The following is a 22,333-nucleotide window of genomic DNA, read 5'->3' as shown; positions in this document are numbered from 1 at the left end:
AAATACCCCCAACTCCCAGCATTTTATTATGAAAAAATGGAAACCTACAAGAAAATTGTTCACTAAATGCCCATACACGCATATCTATCCACCTGTCCGTCCATCAATCCACCTTATTTATGTATTTCAAAGTAAGTTGCAGTATACTTCACCCCAGAACACATCAGTATGCATATCATAAATTATAGTTTAATATTTGTATGTAATATTTTAAGGTAAAAGATAAGTTAAATGCACACGTCTTAAGTATACCATTCAATGAGTTTTAACAGTGTATACACTCAAGTAACACAAATCCCATCAAGACAGACAATATTACTGTGACCTCAGAACTTTCCCTCATTCCCTTTCAGAGTCAGTTCTCTCCTGTCCCAGTCCCTGGAGCAATCACTGTTCTGATTTTTCTTTTTACCATAGATTAATTTAGCCTTTTCTAGAACTTCATATATATAGAATAAAACATCATGTACCCTTTTGCCTCTGGCTTCTTTCAGCATAATGTTTTTGAAATTCATTCATGTCATTGAATTTGTCAGTCATTTATTCCTTTTTATCACTGAGTAGTGGTCCATTGTATGAATATACCACAGTGGGTTTATCCATTCTCTTGGATAAGACTTATACAGGTCTTTTCTGGACATATGCTTTTATCTATCTTGGATAAATACCTAGGAGTGAAATTGCTCTGGTAATAGGTGGGTGTATGTTTAGTTTTCTAAGAAACTGCCAGGCTTTTGAGAAGTGGCTGTACTATTTTATACTCACCAGCAACGTTGCTCCACATCCTTTTTTTTTTTTTTTTAAAGATTTTATTTATTTATTTTTTCCCGCCAAAGCCCCAGTAGATAGTTGTATGTCATAGCTGCACAACCTTCTAGTTGCTGTATGTGGGACACAGCCTCAGCGTGGCCAGAGAAGCGGTGCGTCTGTGTGCGCCCGGGATCCGAACCCGGGCCACCAGCAGTGGAGCGCACGCACTTAACCGCTAAGCCACGGGGCCGGCCCCAACTCCACATCCTTAAATGTGATTTTGTTTTATGTTTATCCTGCATGGAGTTCATTGAGCTTGAATCTGTTAATTTATATCTTTTATGAAATTTGGGAAATATTTGGATGTTATTTTTTCAAGTATATTTTCTGCCACTTTCTATCTTCTTATACTCCTATTACACGTGTATTAGACCTTTTGATATTGGCCCACAATTCCTTGAGGGTCTTTTGATTTAAAAATTCTTTTTCTCTCTGTTCTGCAGATTGGATCATCTTTACTTATCTATCTTCAGGTTCACTGAGTCTTTATTCTGTCATCTACAATTTGCTCTTTTTTTGTGTGTGTGAGGAAGATCAGCCCTGAGCTAACATCTGCCAATACTCCTCTTATTGCTGAGGAAGACTGGCCCTGGGCTAACATCCATGCCCATCTTCCTCTACTTTATATGGGACGCCGCTACAGCATGGCTTGACAAGCAGTGCATCGGTGCACGCCCGGGATCCGAAACGGCGAACCTTGGGCCGCCGCAGTGGAATGTGCACACTTAACCGCTTGGGCCACTGGGCCGGCCCCTACAATTTGCTCTTAAGCCCATCTAGTAAATCTTTTATTCAGATGTTATTTTTTTCCTTTCTAAGTTTGCTATGGGTTCTTTTTTTATAGTTTTGTTTTTCTGCTGAGATTTCCTACTTCATTTTTTGTGAGCTTATTTTCCTTTACATCTTTGAGCATAGTTACACTGGCTCTTTAAAAATTCTTGCCTGCTAATTCCAGCATCCGGATCTTTTCAGGATCAATCTCTGTGGATTGTCTTTTCTCTTGAGTGCATGCCTAGTAATTTCGGATTGTATCCTAAACTTGGTGAATAATACATTTTAGAGACACTGGATTCCGTGATGCTCTTCTGAAAAGTACAGTAATGTGCCACATAATGGCGTTTTGGTCAATGACAGACTGCATGTACAGCAATGGTTCTATAAGATTAGTACTCTATAGCCTAGGTGTGTAGTAGGCTACACTATCTAGGTTTGTATAAATACACTCTATGATGTTCGCACAACGAAATTGCCTAACAACACACCTCTTAGAATGTATGCCCATTGCATAACTGTACTTATTTCTTTTTTAAGGGAAACAGTTTACATGGCCAGAATGAAGCTCCCAATTCCTCCCCGCACAATGCCCCACTGCAGTGGATAACAGCGGGAATTGCTTAAGTTCTTTGGCTCAGCCCTGCTGCTTCGAGTTTGCCTTGCTCATGCCTGGTTACAGGATCAGCCAGACATTTGGGCAGTTTTACAGAGTTTTTGGATCCCTCTCTCTGGCTCTTCTTTCTAGTATTCTCCCTCAGTTTCTATCTGCTCTGGTCACTCTGAACCTGGTCCTCTTATTTTTTAAGCCAGCAAGACTGTGAGTTTTCTATTCAAGTTTAGCTGCACTGCTTGGCAGGATAGGGCCTGTCGTCAGGCACAGAGCCATTAAAAAAACAGGAAATGCACCCATAAGTGTTTTCGTTCCAAGCATCAACTCTCCTCTAGTGTCTTTCTGTTTCTGATTTCTCTTCAGCGCCTTCAATAGTTGTGAGATGTATTTTGTCCAGTTTATAATTGTTATCTGTAAGGAATTGGTCTGGAATGGGCTAGTCCTCCATTCCCAGGAGCCTCATTTTATAAATATTTGATGTAATGTTTATTTTAAAAAATATTTTCAAATGTAATTTTAAAAAATGTAGACTATTGTTTTGAATACCAAATTATAACAGGTGACCAACATTTTGATTTTTCTGCCAGGCAAACTTGTTTTTGCAAGGACCTGGCAATAAAACTTGTGACATCTCTATTTAACTGAGTGGTATCCAAGGATTGTGTGGTGTGCCGTGAAACACTTTGCATTTGCATCTCCTTATGTCTGTGAACCAGAATATTCTCTAAACTGTGCAGGCAAAACACAGTACATAAATAATGTGGAAATTGAGACTGTTTTAACAAATTGCCGGCCTTAACCCCAGTCTCGCATTTTTATGTTCACCAGATAACCTTAATATTTTCACTTGAGTGTTACAAGTTTAAATTTATGAATAAATTTATACAAATAAAATACTAGTTATTTTTTGTTATTGGGGGTTCATTTGAAAAAAGGGTTCCACTACCTAAAATTTTGAAAACTGCTGCTTGACATCATCATGATCTGATTTTCTTATCTTCTGACCAAGAAGGGCTCCCACTGTTACAGCACATTGTACTGTACTCTCATTTTGTATTCTGTGTAGGGGTGTGTCAAAAGCTTGAGAAGACTTACATATTTAATTGAGAGGTATCTTAACAGGGACTTAGATGTTAAAGAGATTTGCTTTCAAAGTATGCTTTCTTCACAGAGCTGATGCATGGACATTTCTTTGCCAAAACACAATAGCTTTCTGTTGTGAATTTTTGCATATGTCATCTTTCTAAATCCCCCACTGCGTTCATGCTGTGCGCTTGTGATTTGAGTAATTAGCTTCAAATACAGCACCGTGACTAGTTTGAGGTGGTGAGTTGGTAGATGATTTACCACGAAGAAAAATTAAGAAAATATGCCCTGTCAGAGTAATTTAAAACCTACCAAGTGGTACTTATCGTGAAGTGACATTTACAAGCATTTAATATTCTAGGACATGCTTCGGCTGTCCTGCCCTAAAACCAGTTTAAATAGAAGTCAAGCAGTTTGAGAGTATGTGGCCTATACATCCTGAAAATGTGAGTGTAACTTAGCATTTGCATGGATCAGACATTGCCTTTTGTGTGTGCCTGACGGTGGCTCGAATTGTACCTTCTACCCTTTTGAAATCAAAACTTATGATCTTGATAATTGTTAGGGTGTCAACTTTCAGCTCCTTTGAAATGCCTCTTAGTATTTCAAGGACCAGGGCATTCATTCGATTTGCAAGTTAGAGAGTTTCCCCAGCATGCATCAAGGTCTCGGGAAAGAGCAGCACGAGTGACCCCTGGAGCCTGCACCCTGAGAGCCCCTGGACCACCCCTGCCTGAGAGCGCCCACACCCGGCGGCAGCTCGGTTTCAGGTCGACCTTGACGCTGGGCCATGTTTCCATTTGGACCGGACCGCAGTGTTGTTGGGGCTCCAGCCAGCCCTGTGCCCCTTCTTTCCCCGGTGGCCCCCACGTCACTCTCCGTTGTAGGACGCCTTCCAGCTGCACCACTCTCCCTTTAGCTGGGCTCCTTTCTCATGGCAGCTGTTGGCCACGAGGCCCTCACCTCCCATCACTGTCACCATCCATCCTTCCATTCTCCTCCAGTTGCCAGCTTGTGGCTCCTTCCTCTCCTCTTCCCCAGTGCTTCCATTTCCTGCCTGACCAGACCCTGCCACCCTGGGTTTTGAGGCAACATTGGGGGTGTGGAAGCCCAAGGAAGTTAATAGAGGAACGAGCCCTGGTCAGAAACGGTTATAAATTGTTTTGAGCTGAGATGCCCCGGAATACCTGAGAAGGAGCCAGGCCAGACGTCCCCTTCACTGCCTTATCCGCTGAGTCTGAGTGTTCTTCAAGGGTGGTTCCCACACCACCCACATCAGAGTTGCCTGGGCTGCGTATTAAAATGCAGATTTCTGGGCTCCATCTCAAACCTATTGAATCAAACCTTGAGCACGGGGTCCTGGAAATCCACAGTTTACCCAATTACCTGGAGAGAGTCTTAGGAACACCAAAGTTTAAGAAACCCATCTTAGTGCCTGACCTTGCATGGTTCCTAGGAGCGCAAAGATGCCACCAGTGATCCGGGCTCTTGGTCAGCCTACTGATAGCACCAAATGGGCTCAGCGCTGGGTGCCAGACCCCACCACAGTGTGGGGCTGTCCATCACTAGTGCCCGAGTGGTGCCCAGGGGCGAGCTGAGTTATGACCTGGTCCTTTTCATCTTTGGACCTCAGGTGCAGGGGTGCACAGTTGCCATCCTAATTTCACATCTGGTGGCCCAATTCCATCTTCCTTTCAGAGAAGCTGTCCTTTCATTTCCAAACCTACCTGCTGACCCACCTCCCCAAGCTTCTCCCTTGTTTATACTGATGGGTCTTGGCTGCACAAAGCACATGGGAGATTTTATGGTCATTCAATATTCAATGACTATTGAATCCAATATTCAAAGGATAATTGAACTCCTTTCAGCTCTTGTCATCAAAACCTGGGGCAGAGAAATGTTGGATGGAGCCTGATCTTTGCCCATGGGCTGTCCCCATTGACGTCACTCACTGGACAGGCCTTCGTCTTTCCCTGGCTGGAGTGGGAGATGTTAGTCTGATTCTGACCCTGGTCTACCACTGTGGGGTACTTGGGGTGTGAATATGGGCTGGGGGTGACACACGGCAGGTGTTGCAAATCAGCCCAGGATCCCCAGGGCTTCCCTCGTGGATGTCCCTTGTCTCCCTTCATGGCCCCGACTTCCTTCCCCTGACTTCTTCCCTGGTCTGTTTGCTTCATGGGTTTCCCTCCCAATCCAGCCAGCTCCTGGCTGCATGGTTCTCCTCCGCCAGGCAGCTGAGATGTATGAGGCCATAACCAACAGTGGCAGGATCTCTGACCCTCGGCCCCTGCTTGGACAGGCAGCCTCAAAGGAGGCGTGGAAGAAAGCAGAGCACTTCATTGATTTTCTTTGGGTCACGCATTTTCCAAAGATGCCTTTGTTCGGGGCTGGCAGCAGTCTGTCACACCGGGCAGTGAAGTGGAGAGGAAAGGTTTCCTCAGTCTGGGGAGCTCACCAGAGCAGGCGCATCCCTAACCGGTTCCCTGTGGAGGGCTCCCTAGGAGTGTCCTTTCCCATTTAGTTAACTGACTTTAAATGGAAACAGAATAAACATTCTTGGGTTGGCCCCACACTGAGTCATCATGGTTACCTGCCCTCTGCTGAGACAAATGGCCAAAGAGACTGACTTAGACCTAGTGGGCCCCCGACCTTGCTATGAAAAAGACCCACGTCTACCTTTAACCTGGTGGCCCAGTCCGCACAGGGAGCCGTGTGGCTGAGTGGGCTGGGGCTGGAGCCCCGTCCAGCCCTCCCCCATCCTGGACTTATTCCCGGCCACCATTGAGTGAGGGAGCATTGCTATCTGATCTGAGATTGTTGCAAAAAAGAGACTTTGAAAGTAGGTTAGGACAAATGTCTCCCTTCAGCACTAGCAAGGGCAGGAGGTGGGCCTTCCCGTGTTCCAACTCCTCAGTGGATGTTAACTAGGGAAGATGAGAGGTCAGCCAAGGGGAGGAAAGGAGGACAATCCCACCCCTCTGTGACTTGGGGCCACCAACACCAGGGCCACTGTGAAGCCCAGCATCCCATTTAATCCAGCATAGAGTGACTCGGTGGCTGGCCCTAATAGGAGATGGCACTCAGGGCCTGACAGAGTGCTCCCCTGCAGGACAGATAATACGTAAGAAGCAGTCGCTGTGTCCCTGAGGGCCCCACAGGTCTGCTGAAGAAATGAAGTATAGACGGGGTTGCTGGAGGGAGGCCCACGACGCTGTCAGCGCTGGTGCTGCTGAATCTCAGGCCGACCCGTCTCTGCTGCGAGTGTGGCCGACAGGCCCGCACTGCCCGTTTGGACGAGGGTGTTTGGGCCCCTGAGCTGCAAGGCTGGAGGAGCGCTAGGGTTGCGAGGTTGCCTCTCTGTGCCAGGTGTCCTGCTGAGAGAGCTGCGTTTGCCACCTGACTTCAGACAGGGGTTCTGGGAGTGGGGACTGTGCTCCGTTTCGTAGGTGAGAAAACCGAGGCCAGGTAATCAGCGCAGGCTTGTAGAATTGAGGTTAAAGCCAGGCCTGCCTGATGTGGCTCAGCTCCTCCCCGCCTCCGCACGCCCCCCCAGGCTGCTGGGAGGGACTTTGCAGGAGGACCCGGGTGGTCAGCTTGAGGGCCTTCAGCACAGCTGTGCCTCAAAGCGGAGGCAGGACTGTGACATCACAAGTGATGGGATGGACTTGGGTGACTTGAGTTGGGGCCCAAAGGGCGTCCCAGAGGTAGATGAGCTCCATGCAAGTGACAACATGGCCTCTTTTAACGGTAGGCTGCAGGGCTAGCTGAAAAGGCCTGCTGATCCCCTGATTTGGACTAAAAGCAAATTGTCGAATGTTCAGAAACGTACTGTTTTCGAATGTTCAGAAACGTACTGTTTCCAGAGAACTGTCCCTGACTCCCCACCCCCTCCCTGGGCTTTGCCCTGGATCTCGGTGGTTGAGGAAACATCTGACCGTCTCACTGGATTTTTTAGCAAGTTCACACACACTGGAATCATCCTGACATCAAAGCTGCATTGTCAAAATGTCCTGCTTTGTTCCCGGCCAGCGTGTAAGAAGTGGTGTTTAGGGAGGCGGGAGGCTGGCCGTGGACCTTCGAGGCCTGCCTGGGAAAGTGGTGCTGGCTGTCAGCCTGACCCGGCTGTTGGTGGGGATCCTGCCCCCATGTGAAATGCTGCAGCTCACAGCTTGTGCACCGGCCACCTCTGCCGTGGATGGATAGGGAGACAGGAAGGTGGACGTTTTGGAGAGCAGACCCAGCCAGGACTGGAGGGAGGAGGTGGGTCCGTCAGAAAACAGAGAGCTGTGGGAATGAATGACCTGAGTGGGCGTGGGGGTCTCAGGATGCGAAGTTCAGCGAGCAGACGATAGGGACAGATGGAGGCAGGGTGGGTCTGCCTGACGGGAGACCTGGGTGTGGCAAAATCTTGCTCGATGCCGCCAGGATGCCACACCCGGGACCCGCTGGCCCTCCCTGGGCAGGGGAGGCAAGGCAGGCAAGGCTCGGGTCTTGGTGGTTCAGAGCCATCCCTGGAAATGACCAAATGTCCCACATGAAGCACGGTGTGGGGAGGAGCAGTGGCTCCCGGGATCTCCCTGGGGAGGTGCTAAGGGTGCGGCATCTGCCAAGTAACACGTCCAGTTCTCCCAGGACTGCACAAGCCCAGCATTTGTAGGCTTAATACTAAAACCACTTGGAAATCTGCCTTTAAAGGAATTGCCTCAACCCCCTGAGGCCCCTGAAGAGGACAGGTCAGCTCTGAGCTCTGGGCTTGTGGTTCTGTGTGGGCTTTACACAAGAATCAGAGGTCTCCTGTAATAAAGAGCAAAAGAAATGGAAAGCCGTGATCCCTGTCATCCCTTTTCCATTCTGTCAAGGGCAACTGGGACCTGGATGTGGGGAGATTCTGGCCTCTCCCTCCTAAAGCAAAGGTCACTGAAGTGCTTAAAATAAACCTTTCAGAGGCGCCTCCCTGTGCTTCTGTGGGAACACACTGCCCTCCAGTGGCCAGATGGTTAAGTGTTTCTCTGAAGACCGGCTTCACATTCCTTCATTCAGCTTGCTCTTTCACTCGTTTGTTCTTTCCATAGATCCTTTTTTCATTCCTTCATTAAAAAAATACGTGTCTCCAAATGTGTAAAGATACGTGCACCCCTCTGTTCACTGCAGCGTTATTCACAATAGCCGAGACTTGGAAGCAACCTAGGTGCCCATCGAGGGACGAATGGATAAAGAAGATGTGGTATATATACACAATGGAATACTACTCAGCCATCGAAAACGGTGAAATCTGGCCATTTGCGACAACATGGATGGACCTGAAGGGCATTATGCTAAGCGAAATAAGTCAGACGGAGAAAGACAAATACTCTATGATCTCACTCATAAATAGAAGATAAAAACTACAACAAACAAACACAAAGAGACAGAGATTGGATTGGTGGTTACCAGAGGGGAAGGGGGGAGGGAGGAGGGTGAAAGGTGTGATTAGGCACATGTGTATGGTGATGGATTGTAATTAGTCTTTGGGTGGTGAACATGATGTAATCTACACAGAAATCGAAATATAATGATGTACACCTAAAAAAAAAAAAAAAGATTTTTCCCAAGACTCCTAACCATCTCTAATGTATCTTATTTCAGGGCTTAAAGAATTCTCTCACTTTATATCAGAATGATGACACTTCCATTTGAACTTCTTCTATGACTCAGATTGAAGAATTGCCTAAGCTTTGTCTCCAGCATTTATGGTAAAAAGAGCAATTCCAATGTGCACATGACTACCTGGATTCAGAGCCAAAAATAACTGGATCCCAAATCACTTAAATTCTCTGAGCCTCAGTTACTTTCATTGTCAAATAAGGATAATAGTGACCTCAACAATATTGTTGTAAATAATAAAAAGAGACTACATAAATACATATAAAAAACTACATGTTTCTCGTGCACTGATATTGGGAGAGGATTGGTACACATTGCGTGCAGGGCGATTAGCAAACATCTATCAATTAAAACTGCACATACCCGTGATGGAGCAATTCCATATGTAGAAATATATCCACAGCAGGCTGGATTTTCCAAGAATGTGACAGCTGTGTTTCTGAGCCCACATTCTCTTCTAGAACGTTGCCACTCCATAGCAAGCGGCGGGTGCTATTTCCCTCCCCTTGAAGCGGGGTGGGGTTTGGGGGCCGCCTCGCTGCCTGCCCCAGTGCCGAGGCTAGGTCGTAAAAGGCAGTGAGGCCTGGCTCTCTCTTAGAATGCCTCCTCTGGAGCTCAGCCACCACGTTGTGAGGAAGCCCAGGCCACCTGGAGAGGTCACATGCAAGGGCCTGGTCCCAGCTAAGGTCACAGCCCACAACCAGCATGTCTGGCCGGCCCTGTGAGTGGGCACGACTTCCTCAGAGGGCTCCAGCCCGCCCTGAGCTGCCGCAGCCGATGCCCGGTGGAGTAGAGATGAGCCACTGAACTCTGCCAGGGGAAACTGCAGATTTGTGAGCAAAATTGAGTGTCATCATCCTGTTAGGTTACTAAGATTTGGGGTAATTTGTTATACAGCTTTAGTAGTTGAGAGATATATTTTAGTAACTGGGACAGATATATATTTCAGATTTATTTGCACATGTGCAAAATGACATATTCACCATGACATTGTTTGAAATAAGAAAAGATTAAAAACATCCTACGGTTCTATCAATAGAATATTGATTAAATTATAGTATATACACAATGGAATACTCTGCAACCATACGAAGAATGAAGATGTTTAAAAGGAATTGATATGATCTTCAAGATATAGTGTTAAAGTGAAAAAACAAGGAGCAGAAAAATGTGCATGTATGCTATTCATTAGATAAAAGAGGAAAAAATAGCATTTGTCTTTATATGTACATAAAATATTTCTGAAAGGATCCGCAAGAAAGTGATGGCTTTACCTCGGGGCAGGGCACCGGTGTCCGGGGTGGGGGTGGAGGGGAGGTCTCTACCGTGTACCCTCTCAGTACCTGTGAACTTGGTAACCAAGTGAGTGTTCACCTATCTAAAAAATTTACTAATTATTTTTAAATGTATAAAATGTTTTTGGTATGTCAGACATGGGGATATAGGGAAGAAAGACATAGCGACTACTCACCATCATAAAATTTATCTTACCCCTCTCCTATCGAGGCAAAACAGTAAAGCAGGAGAGTAGAATGAAGCCTCCAGAATCAGGCTGCTGGGTTAAAGTCCTGGCTCTACTCTGTGACTTGGGCACCTTCCTCAAATAACCACTTCTTTAGTTTCCTCCTCTGTACAGTGGGGGAGTAATAGGGCGTATCTCAAGGGGTTGTTGAGGTTTGAGCCATTGGCTGTTGATCTATTCAGATTTTCTACTTCTTGTGTCACTTTAAGCATTTTTAATTTTGTGCTTTATTTTTTTTATTGATGTCTTAATAGTTTATAACATTGTGAAATTTTGGTTGTAGATTTTTGTTTGTCAGTCACCATACACATGTCTCCCTTCACCCCTTGTGCCCACCTCCACCCCCTTTGCCCCTGGTAACCACGATACAGTTCTCTCTGACCGTGTGTTGGTTTAGATTCCACATATGAGTGAAAAGCATTTTTAATTTTTATAGAAATGTATCTGTTTCATATTCTATTTTATATTTTTGTTTATTTGAATCTCCTCTCTTTTCTTGATTAATTTTTTTTTGTGTGTGTGAGGAAGATCATCCCTGTGCTAACATCTGCCAATCCTCCCCTTTTTTTTTTTCGCTGAGGAAGACTGGCCCTGGGCTAACATCCATGCCCGTCTTCCTCCACTTTATATGGGACGCCGCCACAGTATGGCTTGCCAAGCAGTGCGTCGGTGTGCGCCTGGGATCCGAACCCGAGAACCCCGGGCCGCCGCAGCAGAGCGCGCACACTTAACCGCTTGCGCCACCGGGCCGGCCCCTTTCTTGATTAGTTTTACTGCTGGCTTGTCTATATTAGGAACCTTTCAAAGAACCAGTTATTTGGTTTTATTCATCCTCTCTATTTTTACATTATTCCCTATGTCATTTATTTCTGCGCTTCTCTTTGGGGTTTTTGTTTGCTTGCTTGGGTTCACTCTTACTCTTTTTGGAGTTTGTTGAACCAGAACTTAACTCATTTGTTGTTTTCTAATGAGTGTTTTTAAAACTAATATTACCTCTAAATATCACTTTAGCTTTCTTCTATACATTTTGACATGTGGTGTTTTTATTGTCATTCAATTTAAAGGATTCAATAATTTCTCTTATTTCTTCTTTATTCCAAAGATTATTTTGTCATATTATGTTTTTAGTTTTCATTCGTATAGGATTTTATAAATTGATCCTTTCGTTGTTGATTTATTTTATTTTATATAAAGTCAGAGAAAATAGTCTGAATGATGCTGATTCTTCAGAATGTATTGAGGCTCTGCCTGTGGCCTTATGTACAGTTTGCGTTTGTGAATGTTCTGTGTGCACTTGAAGGCAATGTGCATTCTTTCTCTAATATCTAATTGATCAAGCTTGTTAGACACATTAATCAAATCTTCCATACCTTTCATTATTATTTATCAGCTTGTTCTATCAGTTTCAAAGGGAATATTTACAAGTCTCTAACTCAGTTGTTGATTATCTTTTTATTTATAATATTCTTTCCTTTTCTAACTGATTTTTAAAGTTTTGGTCTTAAAACAGTTTTGATAACAAAATTGCTACACTAGCTTTCTTTTAATTTATATTTGCCAGGAATATGTTTGATAACTTTTTTTTTGTTTTAACTTTCTGTGTTCTGTTTTAAATGTTTCACACGCGTATATACATATTCATATATATGTATACATTTATATCACTTCTGAATAATGACAGCTTTATTTCTTCTTCTTTTCTAATCTTTATAACTTTTATGTCTTTTTCTTGTCTTACTATATTAGTAGGTTACTAATACATATGATGTTTGCTGTAGGTATGTTACCAAAAAAAACTCTTTAACAGATTAATCAAGTTCCATCCAATTTCTAGTTTGATAAGATTTTTGTAAGAAATCATAAATAGATGTTGAATTTTACAGATGATTTTCTGTGTTGATTTAGATGTTCCTGTGATTTTTCACCTTAAATCTGTTGACTACAGATTATATTACTTTGTTCATATTTTGTTTAGAAGTTTTGTGTATATGTTCATAGGTGAGATTAATCTACAACTTTCCTTTCTTAAACTATTGTCAGGTTTTGGTATCAAGGTTACGTTTGCCTTACAAAATAAGAAAGGAAGTGTTTGGCTTTTTTCTGCTCTGTGGAGGAGCTTGGGTGAGGTCGGCATTTTGGGTCTCTGATTTAAGGTTTGGTAGATTTCAGAAGGGAAGCCACCTGAGTCTGGCCTTTTCTTTATGGAAGGTTTTTGCTGGTTCAGTTTCTTTAATGTTTATAGGGCAATTTAAGTTTTTTGTTTTTTCTTGAGTCATTTCTGATAAATTATCTTGCTCTAGAAAGGCGAGTGTTTCTTCTCAATTTGGCGGAAGAGTTGTCCAGTAGATCCTCCTATCTTTCTTAATGCCAGCAGCAGCTATAGTTGATGCCCCTTTTTCTGTTACTGCACTATGAGCGCTTTCTCTCCTTTTTTCTTATTCAGGCCTGCTGGAGTTTTCTCAATTTTATTAGTCATTTCAAAAAAACAACTTTTAGCTTTGTTGATCCTCTCTATTATGTTGGTTTTCAACTTCATTTATTTCTGCTCTGAATTTTAATATTTTCTTATTTCTCCCTTCTTTGAGTTTATTTTGCCATTCTTTTTCTAGTTGCATGAGATGGATTCTTAGTTCATTCTTTTTCAGCCTTTCTTCTTTTCCAGCACGGTCATTTGCTGCATAACAACGTTTCGTTCAACGATGGACCGAATATACGATGGTGGTCCATAAGATTAGCACCATATAGCCTAGTGTGTAGTAGGCTATACCATCTAGGTTTATGTAAGTACACTCTGTGATGTTTGCATAACAGTGAAATCACCTGACCACGCATTTCTCAGAACATATCCCTGTCGTTAAGCAATGCATGACTATATGTATACACATTTTAGGGCTATAGTTTTCCTGTAGATTCCACTGAATTGAATTCTACTAATTGTGACACATGGTCTTTTAATTAACATTTGGTTCAAGATATTTTCTAATTTGCATGTGTGAATTATTTAGAAGCATGTTTCTGAATTTCCAAACATATGAGGATTTCCTAGGTTTTTTTGATTTTGATTTCTAGCTTTATTGCATGCAGTTCTCAATTGTGTTTTGCATGATTTATGCATGCTTTGCATGAAATTTGGTGAAATTTACTTTATGAGCCACTATATAGCAAGTTTGGAAAAATAATATATATGAGGTAAGTGAATGCAATGTTTTATATCTGTTTTTTGTGTTGTCCCCTGTTCTATATTGTTACTGAATTTTGTTTTTTTGATCACTGAGAAGATGTGTTTAAAATAGCCCACTAAGAATTTGCTAGTATCTATTCATTTTTGTAGTTTTGTCAACCTTTCCTTCACACATTTTGATGCATGTTATTAAGGTTTGTAATTTCACACTCTATTTAGGTAATGCCTACTGTGTGCGTACATGCCAGACACTGTTCTAATTACCTTAAGTATAAACTAACGTGGTTATCCTCACAACCACCCTAGGAGGGGGATACTGTTGGAATCCCCATCTACATGTGGAAACTGAAAAATACAGAGACTAACTACTTTGCTGAAGATCACACATATAGTGAGTAGCAGGGCTGGGATTGAAACAGGCTGAGTCTGGAATCTGTTGTTTTAACCAAACTTTTACCTCTTTCTACTGAATGAGCTTCTATCATTATAGCACAAGCTTCTTTCTAGTAATTGTCTTTGCCTTAAATCTACTTTGCCTAATATTAATAATGCTCCACTAGCTTTCTTCTGACTAACATTTTCTTGGTATATCTTTTTCTATCTTTTACTTTCAACTTTCTGTATTCTTATGTTTTAGATATGTCTCTTTTTAGCAAATATTTGGATTTTTTTCCTCATTCTGATAGTTTGGAAAATTGTAAATTTAATATGACCTCTTATATTTGCTGTTTAGAGCTAACAGATGAAGTTGTGCTTTCTTTTTGTCTCCTCTGCCTTTTCCCTTCCTTTCTTGCTTTCTTTTGGATTGATTTTTTAAAAATCATTCTATTTTTTCTTTCAACAAGTTAGAAACTTATATACTGTTTCTATTTTTTAAGTCATTACTCTAAGAATTACCATATGGAAACTTAATTTTTCAAAGTCTAGAGTTAATCAATAATTTTCCCCAGAGGTAGTAAAAATACTCATTTTATGACACACACACGGACCAATCAGAACCCATAGTGGCCAGTTCACTTGGGATGACATATAAGTACACAAGCCTGGATATCAGCCCTGTCTCTACACCTCACTCCATTCTTCCCTGTCTTAGTCAGCTCAGGCTGCATAACAAAACACCATAGCCTGAGTGTCTTAAAGAACAGAAGTTTATTTTCTTACAGTTCTAAAGTCTGGAAGTCCAAGATCAAGGTGCCAGTGTGGTCATATTCTGGTGAGGCATGTCTTCTTGGCTTGCAGACAGGTGCCTGCTCTCTATGCCCTCACATGATAAGGGAGAGAGACAGAGAGAGAGAAAGAAGAGAGAGAGAGGGCAAACTCTGGTATCTCTTCTTGTAAGGGTGCTAATCCCATCATGAGGGCACCACCCTCATGACCCCATCTAAACCTAATCATGTCCCAAAGGCCCCATCTCCAAATCCCATCACCTTAGGGGTTAGGGCTTCAACGTATGGATTTTGGAGGAACACAGTTCAGCCCATAGCAATCCCTGTCTGACTTACATGTTTTTCTTCTCTCTTTTTTTAACCTCATAAGACAGTATTGTTTCATGTAGTCAATGTTCTTTTAGATTTATCCCAATCTTTGTCGTTATTTTTGCTTATCCTTTCTTTGTATATTTCAGACCTTCCATTTGGGATCATTTTGTTTTTTCCTGAAGTACATTATTTCAGACTTTTCTTTAGTGAGGATCAACTAATGGAAAAACTCTTATTATGTTTATCTGAGAATATCTTTATTTCACCCTCTGTTCCAGCTTGAGCGATTGTCTCATCTCCAAACCCACCCCCCAGCACCCACACACACACTCTGCCTTGTGCCTTGGAGCTGGGGCTTTGCTAGCAACATGCCAGCTTTTGCCTTGTCTGGCTCTACTGGGGCAGTGGGTGTCGGGGCCTCTGTCAGTCAAGGTCTAATCAGGAGACAGAAACGATACCAGTTATTTGAACAGGGATATTTTAGAAAGAAGAATTACTAAGTAGAACAAGACAAGGTGGTTAATTACTAGCAGGGGTTAAAGAGGACCCCAGGGAGTCCAGAGGTAGGAGGTACAAAAGAACCGCTGCTCCTTCTAGGCTGAGCAAGAGCAGACAAGGAAGGAACTAGGGACCAGGAGAGGGACCCCCGCCCTCAAGGCTGAGGCCTCTTCAAGGAGGGGATGGCTACCACAGAAACATGAGGCTGCTGGTGGCAAAAACCAAACCAAACCAAACCAAAACCTTGCCAGAGGGTGTGGGCTGGTGCTGGTCTTTGGAGCAGCCCTCCATTCCTGGAGCTTGTCTGTAGCAGCGGCCTGACCTGGCTAGAGTGTGGGGATGAGGGGGGCTGGTCTCCAGAAGCAGCCCACTGCTGGTAGAGGGTGTGGATGGGCCAGTGCTGGTCCACAGAGGTGGAGGCAGAGCAGCTAGCACGACATTGAAGGAGAAGAACAAAGTCAGAGGACTGACACTACCTGACGTCCAGACCGACTATAAAGCTGCAGTAATCAAGACAGTGTGGTATCGGGAAAGAACAGGCAAATAGGTCAAAGTGCTCTGCCTGCCCGTAGGTGTAGGGCCTGTGGAGGCAGCGGGATGGCATGGGAGGGCCCTGACCTCAGACAGAGCTCCAGTCGCTCACCTGCCTTCATGCCTGCATGGCCCTGGGCAGGTCTCTCACTGTTTCTGAGCCTCAGTTTCCTCATCTGTAAAGTGGTGAGAATGATATCCACCCCTCAGTGTGGTTGAGAGCATCATAAACCCAAATTCAGTGACAAAAAGGGCCCTGCCATTGCTAGACACTGTTTGAGCACCGTTGTTATGCTGTGGTTATGAGCTGAGGTCGTGGAGCAGGCCTTTCTGAGAAGCTAATTTACAGAGAAGTTCAGAGGCTTTCCGCATGGTGTCAGTGGTGCTCAGAGCACCTCGGAAGCTTCCCTGGGTCTGAATGTGTTTGAAACAACTAGGATGAGGTATCACCAGGGCTCAGGGTCCCTCAGTACTCCTCCTCCCACCTGCCTTGTCACCCCCCTTCCCTCAGGTTACTTGGCTGCCCAGTCCCCAGGTGGGCACTGCCCTGGGCCTGCCCTCCCAGGGCCTGCAGCCCACCCGGCTTCTGAGTCCCTGACAGCCCAGCCTTCTAAGTGAAGGGCACATAATTAGGAGGATCCAACCTAAAGCTTCTGCTTCCCAAGACTATCTCTGCTTGAAAACAGGCTCTTCTACCCAATGGAATGCCTACCTGATGGAACTAGGGGGAGGGAGACTGTGTGGGATGGGAGTGGGAGCTTTTTGGCTCCCTTTACCTATTCCTTTACCTTTACCTATTTACCGGGTTCTCATTCCTACTTGAGAGGAGCAGGTATTTAACAAATTGTCCACCTGCACCTGAAAGATCGTCAGGTCTGGATTTAGACACGCATCTTAATGGGCTCAGGGGCCATTGACTTCCTCTGTGAGGATCCCGCTGTGAAGTTGATGCTGCTGGCTTACTGGGTGACTCTGGGCAAGCTGGCCTCCAAGGTGTGCTGGTAAATGTTGAATGACCAGTTTTTACATCAAAATGCAGAATCACAGAAAGTCCTGATTGGTAGCTTTTGCCAGTTGCTGCGGTGTTGAGTCCCACTGCGATGATGTCATGCCATCAGCAGGCATCACCAAATGTGGTGTGGAGACATGTGCACAGTGGGATGACTGGAGCCCATGCTGCCTCAGTCTCCTCATAACCGAAATGGGAATGTAACAGCTAGATCTTAAGTTAGCATGAGGGAAGCCATTTTAGGGAAAGGAAGCAACATTGTAACTATGACCCTGACTCACTAGTCTCTATGAATGCCTTCTGGCCTGCACGTAGCCTAGATGATTAAGCACTTCCCGCTTTTGCAAAATACGTGATCTGCTAGTTCTATGACTCTTGCCTACGTATATCTCCTAGCCGTGATAAGATGATGATTTTGTTCTCTGAGTTCCCCAGGAACATGACAACCTCCAGAAAGAAAAACTCTGCATTGGCATCCATCACAAATGACAGAAGAAAGAGATAATGAGGCGCCTTGAAGTTCGTCACACCAGATGATCAACATCCCTAAACCCCCGCCGTCACACCGGATGATCAACATCCCTAAACCCCCTCCTTCCCTGCCCATTTCCCCTATATAACTACCTCAAGAATCTGTGTGATTTTAAGATGGTTCTTTAGGACACTAGTCCTCCATCTTCTGATTATGCTAGCTAATTGTATAAATTTTCCTTTCTCAACCACCGGCTTGTTTGCAATTGATTGGCACTGGATTGTGGCGAGCAGAACGAGCCTCTTTTTGATCAGTTACAAATTTCTGGTGACCCAGATGGGATGCACCTCTGCCTTTGGTTAGTCGACTCCAGGAGAAATCTCAGGACTCTTCCAGCGGCTGCCAGGATCTTCTTTCTCCTAGGGACTGTCTTTTGAGTTCTCCTGATGTCGACTGCCTTCAACACTTCCTGGTGACTGAAGAAACGAAACAGGCTCTAGATTTGTTTTGTTTTGCTTCTAGTGAGTTGACAGGCTCAATCTGGAATTGGGTAAGTTGCCTCAGGGACACCCATGAACTCCCTTCCCTGCATCTGGGTTCGTTTCTCTTGGCAGAAGGGCTGTCTGGGTGCACATTCAGGGTGGGAACAGTTGTAGGACTTTCTACTCTAAATCTGGGAACTGGTTCACCTGTTTGTTTTTTTCTGTGTTTGTCCATCTCTGTGTATCAGAATGGGAGGAACTCCATCTGTCCCCAAGAAAAGCCCTCTGATGCCTCTTGGCTAAATGGGCTGACTTCCGCTATGAGCCCATGTCCAAGAAGAAGATAGTTTTCTTTTGTAACACCACATTGCCACAATATTCTTTAGACTCCAGAGAGAAAATGGCCAAATGGGACAATTTCAGTTTACCCAAACTGGTGTATTTGCATTTGCAATTGGAAAAAGATGACTATAAAAATTAAACAACCAATGGGAAGGCTATTTTAATCTTTTGAGGTTTATAAGTGAAATCAGGAATACTTAACTGCCTCTTTCAAAGAAAATAATTAAACATGCCAGACGGGGGGATGTCAGCAGCCCTACTAGCAAAATGAAACCAAAGCTGCTCTCTCGCTGAGCTTCTCTACTTTAACTCCCCCAAAATTCCAGATCTAAACTTTTGAGATAATTTGGAATTATAATGGTCATTCTGGGGAACCTCTGTTTCAGACAAGGCCACCTTAAGGGAACACCCTTAAAAGAGAGGATTCAAAACCAGTTACACTAGTCACATTTAAGTGCTCAATAGCCATATGTGGCTAGTGATTACCATATTGGGCAGGACAGATATGGAACATTTCATCATCACTGAAAGTTTTGTTGAACATTGCTGATTTAGAACAATAGCTGGCATGTTGAGGTGCTCAACAAATATTTGTAGAATGAATAATTGAATAGCTGAGTTGTTTTTAAGACAAGATAGTCTAGTGGTTAAGAGAGAGGGTCTAGAGGCAAGTTGCTTTGTTATTAGTAGTTGTGTAAACTTGGGTAAATTACTTAATCTTTTGGTGCATCCATCACTAGACAGTTAGCCAATTATGAACATTAAAAAAGTGCTTTTAGAAAATTGATTATTCTGGGCAAACACAGACAGACATAACCAGTAAAAGGATACACAAATAAAGGGATGCCTCCATTCTTGGAAGGCCCAGCATATTTGAGGCAACATAGCCTAGAGATTAGCGCAAACTCTGGAGTCAGACGGCCTGAGGGGAAAATCCCAGCATCTCTTCTTCCAACTGGGTGAGTAGAATGAGTCTTTTGGGGTGAGAGTGAGGGAGGGATATGGTCCTACCAAGTGATGCTCTAAGGACCACCCCACCCCCACCCTCCCAGTGCCTGTGCTTCTCAGCCCACCATTTTCATGCTCCATGTGATCTCACCAGAGAAGACTTCCACATGCCACATTCTAACCGTCTCTTTATAATAGGACTTTTCCCCACTGTGTGTAAAATACTACAACATGGCATCCAGCCACTCCCCAAATGAAGACCCGTCATTCAAAGCAATTAGTCAACATCTCTGTTCTAAGCTTTGTGCTAAGCACTGGAAATTTGGAGATGAAAAGCAAAGGCTCATCTCCCAAGTAGCTTATACCGCGCTCTGGGAAGACGGTTCACTGAGAATTGTAGAGGCATGCTGAGGGTGCTGGGGAGCAACAGGGGAAGGAGACATACCCTAGTCCAGGGAACCAGGAAGGGCATCTGGAGGAGGTGATGGCTGAGCCTTCAAGTACGTGGAGGAGTTTTGAAGGAGGGAAGAAACCATACAGTTGCAAGGAGGGGAAGAAGCACGGCAAAGCCAGGAACCGCGATGGTTCAGCACAGGGTAGGAGGAGAGGGTAGGAGAGGAGGCTAGCAAAGGAGCAGGGCTGATCTCCAAGGGTCCCACAGGCCTCTGTAGAGTGTTGAGTTTCTCCAGAGGGCGGTAGGGGGAGCCATTGAGTAAAGTAGACGTTGTGCTGTGATGCGGTGTGTGGAGAGGTAACACAGAGAGCAGCTTGAAAGCGTGGAGTCTGGAGTTGGACTGTTCTGTCTTCAAGTCCTGGCTCTCCCACTTGACAGCTTTGTGACGGTGGACAGTTTCTTCATGTCCCAAATTCCTCATCCTGAAAAGAGGAGAATGGTCTTACCCATGTCATAGGACTTTGTGAAGATAAGATAATACATATAAAGCACTTATTACAGTGACTGACACATAGTAAGTGGTCAATAAATGCTAACAATTGTTATGACTGATCAATTGAGTAATTAATACAGTAATTAGGTTTCTTGTTTGCCTCATTTTTATAATTAAATGGTAACTGAATGAATTAACTTTGTCTCAGTGATCAGAATTTAAAATGTTGTTTTGTGTACCCTAATAAAAACTATAAACATTTGTGTATTCAGTCAACTGTTGATTGACCGTGAACGATGTGCCAGGCACTGTTCTAGGCTCCGGGGTAAAGCAGTGAACAAGGCTGACCGAAGGCCCTGCTCTCGTACAGCTTAGGTGTTAGTGGGGGAGGCTGACGATAAAGGAATAAACCACAGGATTGACAAGATCTGTCAGCTCCCAGAGGCGGGGCGCTTGTCTGTCTGTTCCATGACATGTCCCGAGCGCACAGGACGGTGCCCTCCGCAGCACTCCGTGAAGGCGCCCAGGGAAGGGAAGGACGTCGGTTCAGACTGATGGGCGCCGGGAAGGCAGGGCGGTGGAGAGGGCGGGTCGGCTTCGCTGGCTGTGGCTCTGCTGGGAAGGCGACTGTTGAGCCAAGTTAGAGAGACGTGAAGGCGCCAATCCTGGGACAACCTTTGAGAAGAATATTCCAGGCAAGAGAACATTCCACGCCACAGCTGAAGGTCCTGAAGCCAGGCTGCGTTGTGGCCGTACGGAGAGCAGAAAGCAGGCCCAGGTGTGGGAATGCCCTGAGCGAGGGGCGGGGGGCGAGGGCAGAGCAGGAGCCAAGGGCTGCGCGTTTAAGGCCTTTGGGCCTGTTTCCTGGCCCTGCCCAGACCCCGCCCGGTGAGACTTTCTATTTCTTGGCTCGAAGCGTCTGTAGCCCGGATTGCTTCGGATGCCAGCTGCCCTCACTCTCGTGTAATAGAAACACCTCTGCAGACTGGGCCACGGGCAGACGAGCCGGATTCCTCCCTCCGTCCTTCTGTGCCAGGCCTCTGCGCTGGCACCTGATCTGCTCAGTTTCTGGCCGTGTTGGGTTTATCTGTGAGACTCATGTAACAGTGAAGTAAAAGCTTACCCTCTGGGAAAAACAACTGAAGTGCACTGCGGAGCCAGTTCAGGACTTTAAACAGGGGAAAGAGAGGGTCTGAATTAAGTTATTAATGATCACTTTGGTGGCTGGGGAGAGAAGAAACTGGGAGAGTGAAAATGAGGGGAAGGGGGCCAGTTGGTGACTATTGAAATGGTCAAGGCCCAGGACAATGGTGGCTTGGCCTGGGGGTCTAGCATGGAGAAGAGGAGGGATGGGACCCTGCAGCACAGGGTCCAATCATTTATAGTCTTTTGGTGGGGGGCATGTGTACACATACACCACACACCCCCCCCCCCACATGCACACACACCACACACTCCACACGCACCACATACACCCCACACACACACCCTACATGCACACACGCACCACACATACACACACAGTATAAATGTTTTTGGTAACATGGGATTATTTTTGCCTCCAGAGGGACTTGAACACTACAAATGTGTCCAAGGGCCAGAGCAAGCTAACGTGCAGGCCGAGAAGCAGTTTCCCGAGGGCATAATTTGAGAGGGCCAGGAAAGCAACAAGAAACAATCTCAGCTGAAGCTACAGTCTTTGCTTATTGGAATTTACAAGCTCTTCTTTCAAAAATTAAATGTTCTTGCGATGGCTAGTATAATACGCCAGCAATTTGGGCTTCCGTGCGTTAGTGTAAATTAGTTTGATTGTCTAGCCGTCCTCCTGGGGGACAGACGAGAGAGAGGGAGTTGCACAGGCAGGAGAGGGAGGAGAAGGCTAATCTGGGGAGGAGGGGTCGGCCGGAGTGGCGGGCCTGGGTGAGGCCCAAAGCAGCGAGGCTCTGAGCAGCGGGAAGGCAGCGAGGGAGAGAACAGGGACCAAAAGGTGAGGAGGTGGGGTGGGGGGCCCGGGGAACTTTCAGATGCTTCCGAATTGGGCCTGCGGACAGTTCTGC

This window comes from Ceratotherium simum, chromosome 10, assembly GCF_057802395.1.
Source record: "Ceratotherium simum simum isolate JZ-2026a chromosome 10, ASM5780239v1, whole genome shotgun sequence".
NCBI classification, from domain to species: Eukaryota; Metazoa; Chordata; class Mammalia; order Perissodactyla; family Rhinocerotidae; genus Ceratotherium; species Ceratotherium simum.
This window is presented reverse-complemented; position numbering follows the sequence as displayed.